This window comes from Lolium rigidum, chromosome 6 (assembly GCF_022539505.1).
Source record: "Lolium rigidum isolate FL_2022 chromosome 6, APGP_CSIRO_Lrig_0.1, whole genome shotgun sequence".
Taxonomy (NCBI): Eukaryota; Viridiplantae; Streptophyta; class Magnoliopsida; order Poales; family Poaceae; genus Lolium; species Lolium rigidum.
Window position 1 is genome coordinate 301,343,661 of NC_061513.1, and position 17,718 is coordinate 301,361,378.

The following is a 17,718-nucleotide window of genomic DNA, read 5'->3' on the forward strand; positions in this document are numbered from 1 at the left end:
ACTACCAGGTGTTCCGGATCCCCTATTTGTTGCAACCCCGTTGGGGATGTTATAACGAATATGATCCCATTGAGGAGGCATCCGAGTGGCCACCATCTCGATATACCTTGCATATGTATTCTCGTCGAGGACACGCCGCTGGGAACAGAGATTATTTGTTCGACAAGGGGATGCCGCGGGGACCGTTGCTGAGACGCGTGAGTTTTCAAGGCGACTGCTCTCCATCTACTGGCGAGGATCACTTTACGTGCATTGCCAAAATAATTTTGTTATGAGGTATTGTCAAAATTTCATTACTAGTTTTAGTTTCACAATTCTATTAATTTTCCCTAATTAATGGGAGCATCAGTAATGTATTTGACTTCTTATTAATATTTTTCTGCAGATTATCTTTGTCCGAAGACAAATACAACATCATTAAGCTACCAATGGATACGGGAAGAGACCCTTATCTAGGATTATCCCAAAAAGGGGTATACTTAGCATCATTTGTTAATGATCATCTTCGGGTTTGCGTCATGGATGAATCGAATGGTCATGCGCAGTGGATACTGAAGCATGATTATGACCTCAATCCTGTGAAAGCATTTAACCGCCAAGTAAATGGGCCATGGATCTTAGAGGACATCAACTATCACTTCGTTCTTTCTCGACTTCCAAAGGTGAACAAGCAAGCGGTGATTCGATACCGTCAGAAAAAGAAAGAAGTAGTTCAAGAGAAGTTTGAGTGGAACTCCGACGATGACGATTTTGATGAACATGAAGACATAGTTGAAGCGCACCAACATAAATATTTTGATATGGAGATACTTGGATTTCATCCATACAAAGAGATTATCTTTTTGAGCAGGGCGGAGAACTTCAAACTGAATGCGACGGGGTTTGCATATCATTTGAATAGCTTCAAACTGGAAAGCTTAGGTAGTATATACCCAACAGATTACGCCAAATTCGACATCATCAACCTCCCCAATGAAAGTTGTTACATCTATTCGTTTCCGTACACGCCAATGTATTGAATGGAAGAGATCCCACAAAAAGTGTAATAATATTTCTCTCAATTATATAATAATACCTATTATGTTTTTTGTTTGGATTGTTTTCTGTTACATGCCTTGCTATTTGTTAAAGAGTATTATTAGTAGAAAAACATGTTCTTTAAAGTATAGACTCAAGTTACATGATCTAGTTCAGGAAGCACATAGCCAGATTTTGGTATCAGCGCTTGCCCTTGTAGTCATCGACACTAGTATTGCCTACTTGATCGTTTGTAATTTTAATTATTCAGCCTCGAGGCTATAGTACTTTGGTTGTGTGCATCTTCGGCTGCAGAGATTCTACTTGTGTCTAAGTTATCTATGTGTTTGAATTGCTCGTCCTGTCCGCTAGAGTGGCTTCTTTAATATAGATACAGGCATTTCACTGTCCGTCAGTCCCATGGATGTAGTAGTAGTGTAGTACTGTGGAAGTGTAGGTTGAATTTAACATTGGAATCTTGTGAAACGATAGTGTGACATTTGTACAAAATGTCGCCAAATCATTTCTATTTCTATTTACTGATTACTGAATGCACTTACCTGAAATTTTACGAGCACTTCAATCAATGATAGGTCACTTGATCGCACACAGTAATCACGAAACATAGAATTGTTTCCTCGGTCCATCACTTGTTGAATGTTTTATTTTTCAGCCTCAAGGCTGTAGTAGTTTGGATGTGTGCATCCTCAGATGTAGAGATTCTACCTAAGTTATCTATGTTCACAGGTGTTTGAATTCTTTGTTGCAATCTGAAGCCATGACTGATGTGCATGCTACTGCTAGATATTACAGTAACACACTGCCATCGAACCATGTCTCTTGGATAATTAGCAGCTATATTGTTATGTAGTGCTCATTCTAGCTTTGTTGCTGCTCTGAGCTCTGGGTATGTAATGCGTCGTTTCCCTCGTGCTGCCAGCTAGAGTGTCGGTTTTAATATAAATGCTGATATTCCAGTGCCAGTGAGTCGAATGGATGTAGTAGGCTGAACCCTGTCTTGCTATTGGCAAAGGTTGAAACTGCCAGTAACAGTCCAGCCGGTTGAAGCAAACCCGTGCATACTTTACCATAATTCGACTGATTTTAATTGGAATCGGTCATATTTCTTCCTTAATTGTAGTTGATTTTAGTATTGGAATCTTGTGAAACGATAGATGGACATTTGTGCCAAATGTTGACATAGCATTTTATTTATATTTAATGATTACTGAATGTACTTATTGAAATACTTCTGTACTTACACGTATGGGTGTTGGTGTTTCCAACACCGTCCGTTTCGCTTTGAGATTCGGACAAAATGAGAGAGAAAGGTACTTTTCCGTTGATGTTATTTTCTTTCCGTATCTGGAGGATCAGCCATATGGAACCCAAGTGATTATCATATGAAATTTCAAATATTTAGCAGTCAACCGCTCAGAGTACAACTTTTGACGTAGCACGAATTTTTGGTCTTACATTTGCTATAGTTAGTTCCATATTTGAAGTAAATGTGAACAAACTTTCAATACATATGTATGGAGTTTTATTCTATAAATTTTATGAAGTTTATATTAACCAAATTATGTTAATTGTCACCCAAACTGTTGGACGATGAAATTGGCCATGGCAAGCTAGGGGCATTCAACTAGCTTACAGTTAATATCTTAGCTAGAACAAAGCACTTACCCTTTTTTCTTTTCCTTCTTCTCTAACTCAACAATCATCGTACATTAAATTGCTATGATAGAATTAATTTACATGCACTTATAAAGAATTCAGGGGACAAGAAACAATACACGGCAAACAAGTTGACGAACTAATTTCTTAGGTTTTAATTACTGCAACCAATAATCAGAGATAAAACTCGGTGCAATGATCCTCGAGCTTCGAACATTGGTGATGGCGAGCCAACTTGAGTATTCTGGACACGTTCTTGCTCGAGGCGGACTCACCTAGAATGTTCTCACACATGGCCTTCATCTTCTCCAGACGGAACCGACATGCTGCAGACAATATTTCTCCGGCGATAATCACATCATCACTGGAAACCATAGTTGAAGGGTCTAGGTCTTCAATTGGAGGTAACTTGTCCGTGTAGATGAAGTGGATCACGGCTTTGAAGGCCGCAAACTTTATGTCATCGACTATTACGACATGTTCCTCCTCGTTAGACCCCACCACCTCGTATAGGACTGGTGACCGTGTGGCAATCACGAGCCTGTGCGCTTGAATCTTCCTCTCTTCGACAAGAAAAGTCACATCTGAGCCCTTCCCGCTCGCTAGCAATTGTTCGAGGTTCCACCTGATATTGGGCGATATCGCAAGAGTCGTGTCTCCAACGCCACTAGCACCAATGCATGCCTTGTTGGTAACTACAATGTCACATCGTATAGTTAGAGATCCATCATGTGCCAGATACCGTGACTTTACATCTTTCACGGTGGTGAATTTCAGAAAGCCACAGGACCACTCCCCGTTAAAGATACTTTGTAGCCATGCTTTGGTCGATGGGGATTTTCCACTAGGATCATCGATCCTGAAACATGCAGACGCCCTTACGCCAACAATTCCAGGATCGCTCAACATATCAGCGTACACGGGAATATGTTGCCCTTTCTTCATCTTCTCTATAAGTGATTCTGAACTGCCGGACGGGTAAAGATATAACTTCCATTTGTAACCGCCTACCATGAAAGTGCTGGATTCGAATTCTTGGCCTACAGCATGGCTCTCCCTCACGCTACTGAAATTGGGGATTCTGAACTCGTATGTTCCACGGATAACCTCCGATGTGTTATACGTTGACATGCTCATCATCTTTGGGCACGGGCTGCTGCAGTTGGCGCGGAAGGAGGAGCCCTTAGCTGCTAACTTATGAGTGGCTACTTTGTCCACGAGCTCAGCTATGAACGAGCAGTAGTTTTCCTCGAGCTCCTGGTACTCCTGTGTCTCTTTTACGGCGGCGTACACGTTTGCATCGGACGCCAAGTACTCAATGCAAGAGGCCTCCAGTTGCCTCCAGTTGTACCGGCCATGCACCACCAACAAAGTCTGCATAACAGAAGCGACATCCATGCATTCAGACAGTATGTCTTCGCACATGGCCCTCAGCTTCCCCAGGTCGTAGAGATCCGCTGCAACAAGCAGGTCACAGGCCATGGCCACGCGGCGCCTGGCCTCATACTTGGCTTTGCAAGCACGTCGGCTTTTCAATGCCATATTGTTCTTCTTTGCTTTAATGGGAAGCTCGTCGGTGTAGATGAAGCGGAGCATGGCCCTGAAAGTTGATGCGCTAATGTCGTCAACTCTAACATGAGATATGGTGCTTTCTCTCATGTCGCCGAGGAGCTCGGCAGCGAACACAGGTGACCGCATAGCTAGAACGAGCCTGTGACCCTGTGTGCATGGATCTCGGTCTGCTCCACGAGGAACGTCACATCCGGTAACATGCAGGCGTGCCTCCTGTTCTCCGATTCCAACTCCTCACCAAGGACTAGAGGAAGAAGCTTGTGGAAATCCTCAGCGATGGTAGAGTGCTCTTCCTCCTGGAGGACCTCGAGGGTGCACACGATGGTGAGGCGGTCATCTTGCACGAAGCGTGCCTCCCGACCACCATGGAACTCGTCAGGGAGCGGCAGCGTCCAGGTCCTGCCGTACCGGGCGGGGAAGGTGTAAGCGCCGTCGCTTAGCCACACGGCGGCGGGGCACCGGCCAACCGGGTGTTCGATCCTCAGGCCAGCCTTGGCCACGACGTCATCGGTGATGTAGGCGGTGAGCAGCTGCACAGAGACTGAGGCGAGGTGTCCATGGTCGTCAAAGCCGCAGTCGAGGGCCCAGGTGTGGCCGCCGACGAGGAAGGCGCCGGAGAGGATGGAGGAGTGGGCATCGAGGGCCAGAGCCTTGCGCGCGCTGTAGCCAACGATGTGGAACACGTGCTCGCATTCGACGAACGACGACGTCGACGGCCTGCGCCGCGTCGTCTCTTCTTGCGGCGGCGGCGGCGGCGTGGCGGCCGGCCGTCGCTTCTTCCACGGGCAACGGCGAGTCATGGATCCGGTGCTTCACAGCACAGGTAGAACTCTCGCCACAAAATCAAAGCACGTACGAGAACACGATCAGATCGGGTAGCTTGTTCTGTCTTGCATGAGATTATATATACGCACGCATCCTGCACAGCCTCACAGGAACAACACAACAGCCGCAAGTCGACTCCCAACGCTACTCTGAAACTTGCACGATCCGATTCCGAGTGCATGACAATCAACGTAGTGATGTAGAATCCTTTCCTTACACGCCATGTTGTTGGATAGAAAAGACGCCAGAAAAAAAAACAAATTGATCTAGACGATCATCTCAAGCATGATCATGTATACTCTGTTTTTTTCTTCAGACTACTTTATGTTGATTTAGTTATTATTAATAGTACGGAGTAATATAAATCTTTTATCAAGTTTCCTTGTTGAAAAGGAGGGAAGTCATTGCTATCAAGTAGCTTAGCAGTTATTGCTTGATAAATTATCCTTTTGAACCACATATCTGTATATGAGCCTCAATCATTTAGCTTTTCTTGATTGGGAGATTACTCGTAATGGTTTGGATGTATAGACCCAAATCAATATGCAATAGCTGCAATGTTTTATCTGTTGCTGCATCTGCATTTTGATTTGCCGATTCATGAAGCAATTTAAGATCTCATGAACAGATGGAGCCCATCAGCACATGAAAGAATAAATATGTTCAGATATCTAGTTCAAGTGAAATAACATAATTCAGGAAACAATAGATACGTCCGGTTATCTAGTTCAAGAAAATTAACATACCAAGCAACATAAACATACTTCTAAGTACCATCGCAAAGAACAGATATGTTCTAATGTTCACATCTTGTTTAGGTTAAATAACATAGTCAGATATCTAAAGCAGGAAAGCATAAGGACAACATCCCAGGTAGATTCTAGGCTCAGCGCTTCCTCTTGTTGGACATCCACTTTTCAAGAGCGTACTGGATGCCCTCTTTAACCGTTGCTAACCGGTCAGCCTTGTAGTTCCACAGCTCAGGTACACCATATATTTCTCCATCATGCTCTTCCAGGTAAGACTTGTACTCGTTGATTTCATCCAGTGCCTTTGTAACTAAGGTGTAGAATTCTTCACCTTGCTCTTCCTTTAGTTCCCGGAGCTTCTCATTGCCCTTGGAGACAATTTCCTAGACCAAATATGATGCACCATTAGATGACACACTCCCCACACAGGATGATTAATGCAGTGGTCAAACACAACATTTTGAACCACCATTATGGGTGTTATAATGAACGTATGATACACATACCACATTAGTTCTTGTATCGCTACTCCACTAGAAAATATAAATTTGTCAATATTTTGTTTGCTAAAAGAAGGTTAAGGTTTACCATCAAAATTGCAACCAAAATAGAAATCTTTCACAACACTGTCAGTTTATGGTTTTCCATCCAAAATACATCGAAGGTGACAAAAATACCTTAATGTGTTCTATAAAACTATATGAAATTCTTGCCATCAATGCAAATGGCATAAATAGTCATAGTTTTTGATGAAGTTATTGACATCCATTCAAAACAACCATGGTTTTTATAAAGACCTAGAATACGAAACCAGCAGAGTCAATTTGACATTTTTCCTCTGTTTTGTACCACTATGAAAGTGAAAAATTAAAAGTTCAACAAATAGCAAGTATTCTTCCTCGCAAATTTGTTGATTTCGTTTTCACATTTGAAATCTAGATATCTCTATTTTCAATTATTAAACTGAAAGGTATTTGACAACAATGGGCAATTCATGATTTTTTTTTGTCCATGGAAGTTGACAACATCAAAATGGTTGTAACAACTACAAGTCCATAGTGAAATTGTTAACGCAAGATAAGAGTCCTGTTAATTTTTTTGTGTGTAAAAGAAACTATAAATCGATTTGTACCATGTTTCTCCCATGAACCATGGCAGACCAACTTTCAATCTGAGCCTCCCACTTTGAATAAAGAATGGTAGCTGTAACTTCTGCATCCTCATTTTGCTGATTTTTGCAAGCATTTACAAATGATTTTTTATCAAGCTTGCCAATTATTTTGATGCCTATATTTCCTCGGCCACTTGTAATTTCCCGGAAGCCCTGTCATGAGTACAACAAATCAAAATGGTAATGATTTTCAGAAGTTACACAAAAGTGATAGGTTATCGTTAACAACATGACTTAACACAGTACTTGATAAGTACTAAATGATTGTGGTAACTTACTTTTATTAGCTTCTCCCGAGCAGGTCGCAGCTCATTGGTGTGTTCTGTTTGCTTGTTAATCAGGTTTTTATGGAGTGCTTCCATGTATTCCTTTTCCTCATACTTCTCTTCTAGCTTCTTGATAAGTTCATCTACCTTCTTCTTCTTTGAAACTTCCTCACCTGGCATAATCTCAGTTACTTCCAGTTCTCCATATAGCTGTTTCACTTCTATCTCAAGAGCCTGCTTGTCAAGCATCATCTTTCGGAACTCAAGATCCTTTTCTTGAGCAAGCTTGGTCTCCCTCTGCATTTAACAAACAAGAAATAATACACACATATAAATTAGTATCTTCCCAGGAAATATGAGAAACAATATACCAAGACTCAAACCTGCTGTTCTTCCACAAGCTTCAGAAAAATTTCACTGGCCCTCACTTGCTCCATCATAGCATGCTATGTTTGAAAACAGCACGTTAGTTATGTGTAGAGTACACAAGATGATAATTGTCTAACAACACTGTACTTCTTTTTTTCTCTAGCACCATAGCGTTCCTACAAGCTAAAATGGTAGAAAAACAAATACATGTTGCTAAACATGCTGCATGAGAACAGAGTAATGAATGCTAGCTAAAAATATACTTTTTATTCTTATTACAAAAAAAAATAATGCTGTTGTGGAAAGAAGCATAGAACAGGAATCATCGTCTATAAAACGGGAAAAAGGAAAGAAGGCCCCGACAATTTCTGAGAAAAGCACAGTCATGGAACAAGATACCACACACCTCTTCCTTCTGTCGCTCTATTGTCATCCTGTCGAACTCAGCTATTGCAGCTACCTCATCAAGCTGTATCTTGACAATATCTGCTTTAAATAAAATATGTATTAATCATTAATAATACAAGTATGCAAGAAGAGAAATGCATCTATGCTGGAAATAAAAGAGAACATGTAAAGAGCCAAGCACCAACACCGACCTTCACTCTGAGACTGGAGGAGCTTCTGCATGTCCTCCTCTGCCTTAGCAAGTAACTTGCACGTCTCGTTGTTCCTGCATTCAAGCTCTTGCACATACCTGCCCTTTACCTCAACCTGGCTATTTAAGTTTGCTTCAAGTTGTTCCATTTTAGATGCTTCTTGATTCTTACAATCAGCAATGGTTCTAAGATCACGGTACTTCCGCAACCAGTTGCCGATGGGGCAATGGGATATGTAATCATCGGCTCTCGCAACCCAACCAAACATCTCTGGCCCATGGTACTTCTGCTCCTTCCAATGCCTTTTGCCACGTCCTTGTGCCTCAAATTGATTTTCAAAGTCAATTGCATTTGTGAAACCACTCCAATCTTTTGCAAACTGAACAATGGCAGTCCCGGTATGGCTGCCGTGTTTGTCCCACAAAGGATTAACCTTGTGCAGGCGAAACTGCGGGAACTGATCCCTCAAGTCACATCCATTTCCTCCCACCCGCAACCCATTCTTCCATTCGGTATGCACATTAACAAGAACACCTGCCCATGGCCAGACGAACTGCTCATCATCTCTGCGTTGACGAGGTTCGTCTTGTTCCATAGCTATTAGCTGCGACTGCGCCTCAGAACCACCAATTTTGTGGTCTGCTTCTGAAGTAGTGTGCATGTTGAAAAGGTGGGACCTGGTCGGTTGGAGGATACATACATAAAATTTAACACTTTCAGTCAGTATTCAAAATTAACTTGGCCAGCATTCTGGAACACTAATTAAGAGAATGAAAGAAAATTCGTAGAGAGGAACAGTACAGTCCTTGACATATATATCAATGCATATATGGTTTTTTGTGCCTGCATAAAACCAGCATTGCTCAGCACATATATGCAAGGATGAACACGTCGCAAGACATAACACATACTTTATCAATGAGAGCTTCTAGCAACTTTCATCAGTCCAAAAGAAAGGCACTATTCTAGCTGTCAAAACAGAAATGCCTCCTTTGCGGTATTCTGTTTTGCTATTTTCATATTTCTTTCTTCTCTTGTTTCTCTGTATGATATGTTCACAATTGTGTTAAACAAATATGTTGTCCAGCAACCTGATCTACCTTTGGTCTAAAAAACCCCAATCCACAAGGACAGATAGTTAAATACAAGATCTATTTCAGAGACTCAGTTGGCAGTAACACATAAGAAAGCAGTATCCATTTCCCCAAAAGGAAAAAAAAATTGTAAACAGATCAGCGAAGGAGTAGCCTCTACTATTTTACAAAAGAAATGAAGTACAAAAATACATCGGATGATGGGGTTTGCACTGGCTGAAAAACCCCAATCTGGTAAATAATCGATCTAGAGAAGCCTGGTGACCGATGCACTTGCCAGTTCCTGCCGCTGCCGACGAGGATGTTGAGCGACTGAGCGAGCTGAGTCGCCGCCGCCGCCGCCGACCTAACCCCAACCTGACGCCTGTTAGCAGCCGGCCGCCGCGCCCCCAGCAATGGCCCTCTTATTTTTTTTGACCTGAACTGTGGCCCTCTCTTATTTTATTTTTACCTGAACTGTGGCCCTCTTTTCACATATACCTATAGGAGTGGAGGAGATCAGTAACTCTAGCACTTAATCCTACTCTGATTGCGAGACCACTATGACGACAAAGCAACCTCCTGGGGAAACCGCATATAACAAACTTTTCTCCGGTCAACTGAACTTTCAGTGTGCTAGCACGGTCTCCTAGAACAAGTCTAGATACTCTAGTTTTTCGTTGCTGACCAAATACGCGTTCGATTTTTTTTCGTGGCCAAAACTTTCGTCTTTCTTTGCATGATTGACAATTATATGGATCCAGCGCCGCTCTGCTGCGCCGATCTTCAATATTATCGTGTTGCTTATGATGCCCGAGCATCTCTTTTTTCATGATGTATAGTATATTACTAGTAGAAAAAGGTGCTCCACTACCAGTCTCGGCTGTGCAATCGGGACTGCACAATCGGAACTTTTAGGCCTCCATTTTTAGTCTCGATTTAAATATAATAAATCAGGATTAAAAGGTCTTTCACGTGGTGCGGCCAGGGGCTTAGGGTAGAGGAGCTTTAGTCCCGGTTCGTAATACGAACTGAGACTAAAGTGCTTCGGTAGGGCACAACCGTTTCTCTGCTGCGGCAGAGAAAATGACCGTTTCTCTATGTTCGGGGTTTTATGTTTTTCATTCAAATTTGCATGCATACATCATTCAATGAACCATAACATCATCATGAATATATAGACATTGTCATGAAATACAGTACATGTAATGTATATTACAATATAAAGTCGAGCCTCTTTACGATCTCTATTGTCTATCCCTAATGTCTAAATACAAGATACCGATGGTATTCTCCATTTGGAGCTATGACCTCCCTAAATAAGAATCCCACCAATTTCTCTTGAATTGCTCGTATGCGATATGTTGATATGAGAATGTCCCGCACGCGTTCCATCTAATTTAAAAAAGAAGATCAATATATATGAATGGAACTCAACGCAATTGATGGTAATAAAATAAGATTGTGAATATTGTTTACGTACATGAAGTTGTTTTACAATTCTTTCCGCCCCCGATGACATGCCATCTCGCAAATGAACTCATAGACGTAGTATCCACATAAAGAATTCCCGTGTTCCTGCTTCAAACACTTTACGAAAATATAGTTCGATCAAACTAATAATCAAGCATGATAATGCATGATATTGAAACAAAAATCAAAGAGATTCGCAGACATAGCTATAGTACTACTTACAACACGATCTTGAAATGTAAGCTCCGGTTTTCAGTCACCCCTATTAGTCTTGATGAACCGTTTTCAAGCCCTGCCCAACAAAGAGAAAATGAGTAAGACTGCTCATAGTGGGAGTAACATAGCTAGTAACATCACACATCTTAAGGCATTTTGGTGACATGGCATGCTAATAAATGAAAAAAGAGAGTGAGGTGGTAACTAGCTATGTTACCATAACATCACACACCTCAAGGCAAGATGAGTCTACAACATAATAAATATATAATGCATGACACCACATATAAGTTACTACCCACTATGAAGGTAGTAACCTATACTAGTAACATAACATATGTTACTAGTCTAAGTTACTCTCCACTATGACCAGCCTAAAGGAGTTGTTAATTACTTGATATTAGGAAATGAGAATAGAAGATGCAGATACAGGGCGACATTGATTGAAATTACCTCTGGAGTAGGGCACTCAGGTTCTCCCACTGCCATTGGTCTTTACGTTTCGAGTCCATGACAAGTACTACTCCTTTGTCTAGGTGAATGATTAGCAGAATATAGTGGAAGTTGCGCACACATAACTCGGCGGATTAGTTAGACTTAACATCGAGTAAGAGAAATCGAATGTGTATAAGACAATAACACTCACTCAAAGTTGTTAGACAAATACAACATCATTAAGCTACCAATGGATGCGGGAAGAGAACCCTTATCTAGGATTATCCCAAAAAGGGGTATACTTAGCATCATTTGTTAATGATCATCTCCGGGTCTGCGTCATGGATGAATCGAATGGTCATGCGCAGTGGACAGTGAAGCATGATTATGACCTCAATCCCGTGAAAGCATTTAACCGCCAAGTAGATGGACCTTGGATCTTAGAGGACATTAACTACCAGTTTGTTCTTTCTCAACTTCCAAAGGTGAACAAGCAAGCAGTAATTCGGTACCGTCAGAAAAAGAAAGCAGTAGTTCAAGAGAAGTTTGAGTGGAACTCCGACGATGAAGATTTTGATGAAAATGAAGACATAGTTGAAGCGCACCATAAATATTTTGATATGGAGATACTTGGATTCCACCCATATAAAGAGATTATCTTTTTAAGTAGGCCGGAGAACTAAAAAGTGAATGCGACGGGATTTGCATATCATTTGAATAGCTTCAAATTGGAAAGCTTAGGTAGCATATATCCAACAGATTACGCCAAATTCGACTTCGGCCTGCCCAATGAAAGTTGTTACATTGATTCGTTTCCGTACACACCAATGTATTGAATGGAAGAGATCCCAAAAACAGTGTAATGATATTTCTCTCAGACATATGATACTAATACATATCCTGTATTTTGTTTGGATTGTTAAATACTATTATGAGTAAGAAATTATTTGTTTAAAAGTAATACTATTAGTATTAATCAATTTAACGGGAGAAATACTATTATATGAGTAATCAATTTGACGCTCAAAAAAATCGATCCGCATGTCTTTGATCCATGATTAGTGTGTGCAACATGTGGGACTTCTATTCTGAAGAAATAAAAAAATAGCAAAGCTACACGGGATGTTTTATGAGGACTTCTATTCGTGCCCGTGTACGTTTCCGTGTCCAAAGGTGATTCCTTGCCAAGATTAATAATGGGAGTGTCTAATCATCATCTAGCTGAAAATAGAATTGGGCTCAAGTCAGATTTCCCCCAACCCAATCCCACATTCACTCATTAATAATTCAGTTTCCCCTCCCCCCTCGTCAGTTGTGTCAGCCACGTCAGTCCCAAAAAAACCGACTAAAAAACCGTCTCACTAATTCAGTCCGGTTCAGCTGGGCTCCTGTCAGCTTTCAGTCCGGTTTCAGCTGGGCTCCTGTCAGCTCATGTAAAACTCTTCTTGGGCCTTACAAATAAAACAAAAAAAGCTTTCTAGGCCTTGTCTAACAACTCCCTCCACGTCACTATCCCTCTCTTCTTCCTCCTCACTTAAAGCAGGCTGGACTATCGACGGGAATGGGGGGGAGAAGAGAACACAGATCAGGAAAAGGGAAGAGAAAGATTCACAAAAACCGATGGATGGTAATGAGGAACCCTACCTCAAAATGAAGGCCAATACAGCAAGGCAAAATTTCGCACCTCCATCCGTCTCACCACAGGTACGTGACCACTCCTCATCCATACTTCCTCTCCACTGTCTATTTCTTCCTTGATGAGATAGTACCTCTCTACTGTCGATTTTGTGTTGATTCGTGATACTTCCTCTCCACTGTCTATTTCTTCCTTGATGAGATAGTACCTCTCCAACAACAATGTCTTGATCTGCAAAAGAAATTGTAGATGGTTCTAGCTTATTGCGTCTCCAGCAGCATGTTTCAGAAAAAAAAATCAGATCATATAGTCTAATTCATCAATTCCACCATTCCTTCTAAGTTAACTGACAAATTATAGACAAACTACTCTACAAAAACTGAGATGACTGAAAACTAGTACATCCATACTATGACCTTACTACTGAATAGACTGTCATGTATATTGATGCCAGCACTTGCTAAGTTACTAGGAGCAAACCCCAAAAATCAAAGGAATCAATTAGATAAAGTCAAAAGGAATAATATACTAGTAGGAAGATGAAAACTGGAAGTTGAATTATACCTTCAAGTGAGCACCAGCCTTGTCCTTCTCAGTGAAGACACCGGTGGACTCCACAACATAGTCGGTGATACGTCTCCGACGTATCGATAATTTCTTATGTTCTATGCCATATTATTGATGATACCTACATGTTTTATGCACACTTTATGTCATATTCGTGCATTTTCTGGAACTAACCTATTAACAAGATGCCGAAGTGCCGGTTCTCGTTTTCTGCTGTTTTTGGTTTCAGAAATCCTAGTAACGAAATATTCTCGGAATTGGACGAAACAAAGACCCAGGGGCCTATTTTTCCACGAAGCTTCCAGAAGACCGAAGAACATACGAAGTGGGGCCACGAGGTGGCCAGACCACAAGGCGGCGCGGCCAAGGGGGCCCGCGCCGCCCGTGGTGTGGGCCCCTCGTCGGGCCCCGACTCCGCCCTTCCGCCTACTTAAAGCCTCCGTCGCGAAACCCCTGATGCGAAAAACCACGATACGGAAAACCTTACTGAGACGCCGCCGCCGCTGATCCCATCTCGGGGGATTCCGGAGATCTCCTCCGGCACCCTGCCGGAGAGGGGATTCATCTCCCGGAGGACTCTACACCGCCATGGTCGCCTCCGGAGTGATGAGTGAGTAGTTCACCCCTGGACTATGGGTCCATAGCGAGTGGCTAGATGGTTGTCTTCTCCTCATTGTGCTTCATTGTTGGATCTTGTGAGCTGCCTAACATGATCAAGATCATCTATCCGTAATACTCTATGTTGTGTTTGTCGGGATCCGATGGATAGAGAATACCATGTCATGTTAATTATCAAGTTATTACATATGTGTTGTTTATGATCTTGCATGCTCTCCGTTATTAGTAGAGGCTCGGCCAAGTTTTTACTCTTAACTCCAAGAGGGAGTATTTATGCTCGATAGTGGGTTCATGCCCGCATTGACACCTGGGGAGTGACGAAACCCCTAAGGTTGTGTTGTGCTTGTTGCCACTAGGGATAAAACATTGATGCTATGTCCGAGGATGTAGTTGTTGATTACATTACGCACCATACTTAATGCAATTGTCTCGTTGTTAGCAACTTAATACTGGAGGGGTTCGGATGATAACCCGAAGGTGGACTTTTTAGGCATAGATGCAGTTGGATGGCGGTCTATGTACTTTGTCGTAATGCCCAATTAAATCTCACTATACTTATCATGTCATGTATGTGCATTGTTATGCCCTCTCTATTTGTCAATTGCCCGACTGTAATTTGTTCACCCAACATGCTTTTATCTTATGGGAGAGACACCTCTAGTGAACTGTGGACCCCGGTCCATTCTTTTATACTCGAAATACAAATCTGCTGCAATACTTGTTATTTACTTGTTTTCTTGCAAACAATCATCTTCCACACAATACGGTTAATCCTTTGTTACAGCAAGCCGGTGAGATTGACAACCTCACTCGTTTCGTTGGGGCAAAGTACTTTGGTTGTGTTGTGCGGGTTCCACGTTGGCGCCGGAATCCCCGGTGTTGCGCCGCACTACATCCCGCCGCCATCAACCTTCAACGTGCTTCTTGGCTCCTCCTGGTTCGATAAACCTTGGTTTCTTTCTCGAGGGAAAACTTGCTGCTGTGCGCATCATACCTTCCTCTTGGGGTTGCCCAACGAACGTGTGAAATACACGCCATCAAGCTCTTTTCCGGCGCCGTTGCCGGGGAGATCAAGACACGCCGCAAGGGGAGTCTCCACTTCTCAATCTCTTTACTTTGTTTTTGTCTTGCTTTATTTTATTTACTACTTTGTTTGCTGCATTATATCAAAACACAAAAAAATTAGTTGCTAGCTTTACTTTATTTACTATCTTGTTTGCTATATCAAAAACACAAAAAAAATAGTTTACTTGCATTTACTTTATCTAGTTTGCTTAATTTACTACTGCTAAAATGGCCAACCCTGAAAATACTAAGTTGTGTGACTTCACTAGCACAAATAATAATGATTTCTTATGCACACCTATTGCTCCACCTGCTACTACAGAGGAATTCTTTGAAATTAAACCTGCTTTACTAAATCTTGTTATGCGAGAGCAATTTTCTGGTGTTAGTTCGATGATGCTTGCTGCCCATCTCAATAATTTTGTTGAACTATGTGAAATGCAAAAGTATAAAGATGTAGATGGTGACATTATAAAATTAAAATTGTTTCCTTTCTCATTAAGAGGAAGAGCTAAAGATTGGTTGCTATCTCTCGCCTAAGAATAGTATTGATTCATGGACTAAATGCAAGGATGCTTTTATTGGTAGATATTATCCCCCTGCTAAAATTATATCTTTGAGGAGTAGCATAATGAATTTTAAACAATTGGATAATGAACATGTTGCTCAAGCTTGGGAAAAAATGAAATCTCTGGTTAAAAATTGCCCAACCCATGGATCGACTACTTGGATGATCATCCAAACCTTCTATGCGAGACTAAATTTTTCTTCGCGGAATTTATTGGATTCAGCTGCTGGAGGTACCTTTATGTCCATCACTCTTGGTGAAGCAACAAAGCTTCTTGATAATATGATGGTTAATTATTCTGAATGGCACACGGAAAGAGCTCCACAAGGTAAGAAGGTAAATTCTGTTGAAGAATCCTCTTCCTTGAATGATAAGGTTGATGCTATTATGTCTATGCTTGTGAATGATAGGACTAATGTTGATCCTAATAATGTTCCGTTAGCTTCATTGGTTGCCCAAGAAGAACATGTTGATGTGAACTTCATTAAAAATAATAATTTCAACAACAATGCTTATCGGAACAATTCTAGTAATAACTATAGGCCATATCCTTATAATAATGGTAACGGTTATGCTAATTCTTATGGGAATTCTTACAACAATAATAGGAATACACCCCCTGGACTTGAAGCCATGCTTAAAGAATTTATTAGTACACAAACTGCCTTTAACAAATCTGTTGAGGAAAAGCTCAATAAAATTGATATTCTTGTTTCTAGAGTTGATAGTCTTGCCTCTGATGTTGATCTTTTGAAATCGAAAGTTATGCCTAATAGGGATATTGAAAATAAAATTGTTACTACAGCAAATGCCATCCAAGTTAGAATTAATGAGAATATAAGATTAATGGCTGAACTGCGTGCTGATACGTCCAATTTGCATCACTATTTTATATCATAATTTGCTGTTATTCATTGATATATTTCATATTGGGACACAATACTTATGTTATTTCATCTATTTTGCATGTTTCATCATTATTGGAGGATCGAACACCGGAGCCGGGATTCTGCTGGAAAAAGCACCATCGAACGCAATATTTCGGAAGATCAAGCTGTGGAAGGAAATTATACCAAAAATCCTATTTTTCAAGATGACGAAGGAAGCCGGAAGGAGGAGCCGGGAGGAGCCGGGGTGGGCCCACACCCTAGGGCGGCGCGGCCCAGGCCCCGGCCGCGCCGCCATGTGGTGTGAGGGGCCCACGACCCCTTTCGCCTCCTTTTCTTCGCCAAACCCTTCGTCCCGAAGACCTAAGCCGGAGGGGGTACCTCACGAAGAGTTACGGCCGCCTCGCGGGGCGGAGAACACCGAGAGAGAAAAGAGCTCTCCGGCGGGCGGGAATCCGCCGGGAAATTCCCTCCGGGAGGGGGAAATCGACGCCATCGTCACCGACATCGAGCTGGACATCATCACCATCACCATCATCATCATCTCCACCATCATCACCGCCGTCATCACCGCTGGACACCGTCACCGCCGCAGCAATTTGGGTTTGATCTTGATTGTTTGATAGGGGAAACTCTCCCGGTATCGATCTATACTTGTTGTTGATGCTATTGAGTGAAACCATTGAACCAAGTTTATGTTCAGATTGTTATTCATCATCATATCACCTCTGATCATGTTCCATATGATGTCTCGTGAGTAGTTCGTTTAGTTCTTGAGGACATGGGTGAAGTCTAAATGTTAGTAGTGAACTATGGTTGAGTAATATTCAATGGTGTGATATTTAAGTTGTGGTGTTATTCTTCTAGTGGTGTCATGTGAACGTCGACTACATGACACTTCACCATTTATGGGCCTAGGGGAATGCATCTTGTAT

The 17,718-nt window shown here is 41.8% G+C and overlaps 1 pseudogene; it reads right to left on the reverse strand.

Annotated features, from left to right (window-relative positions):
- Positions 1-2,868: 2,868 nt before the first annotated feature.
- Positions 2,869-4,988, reverse strand: LOC124664478 (annotated as a pseudogene).
- Between the last annotated feature and the right edge of the window lie 12,730 nt (positions 4,989-17,718).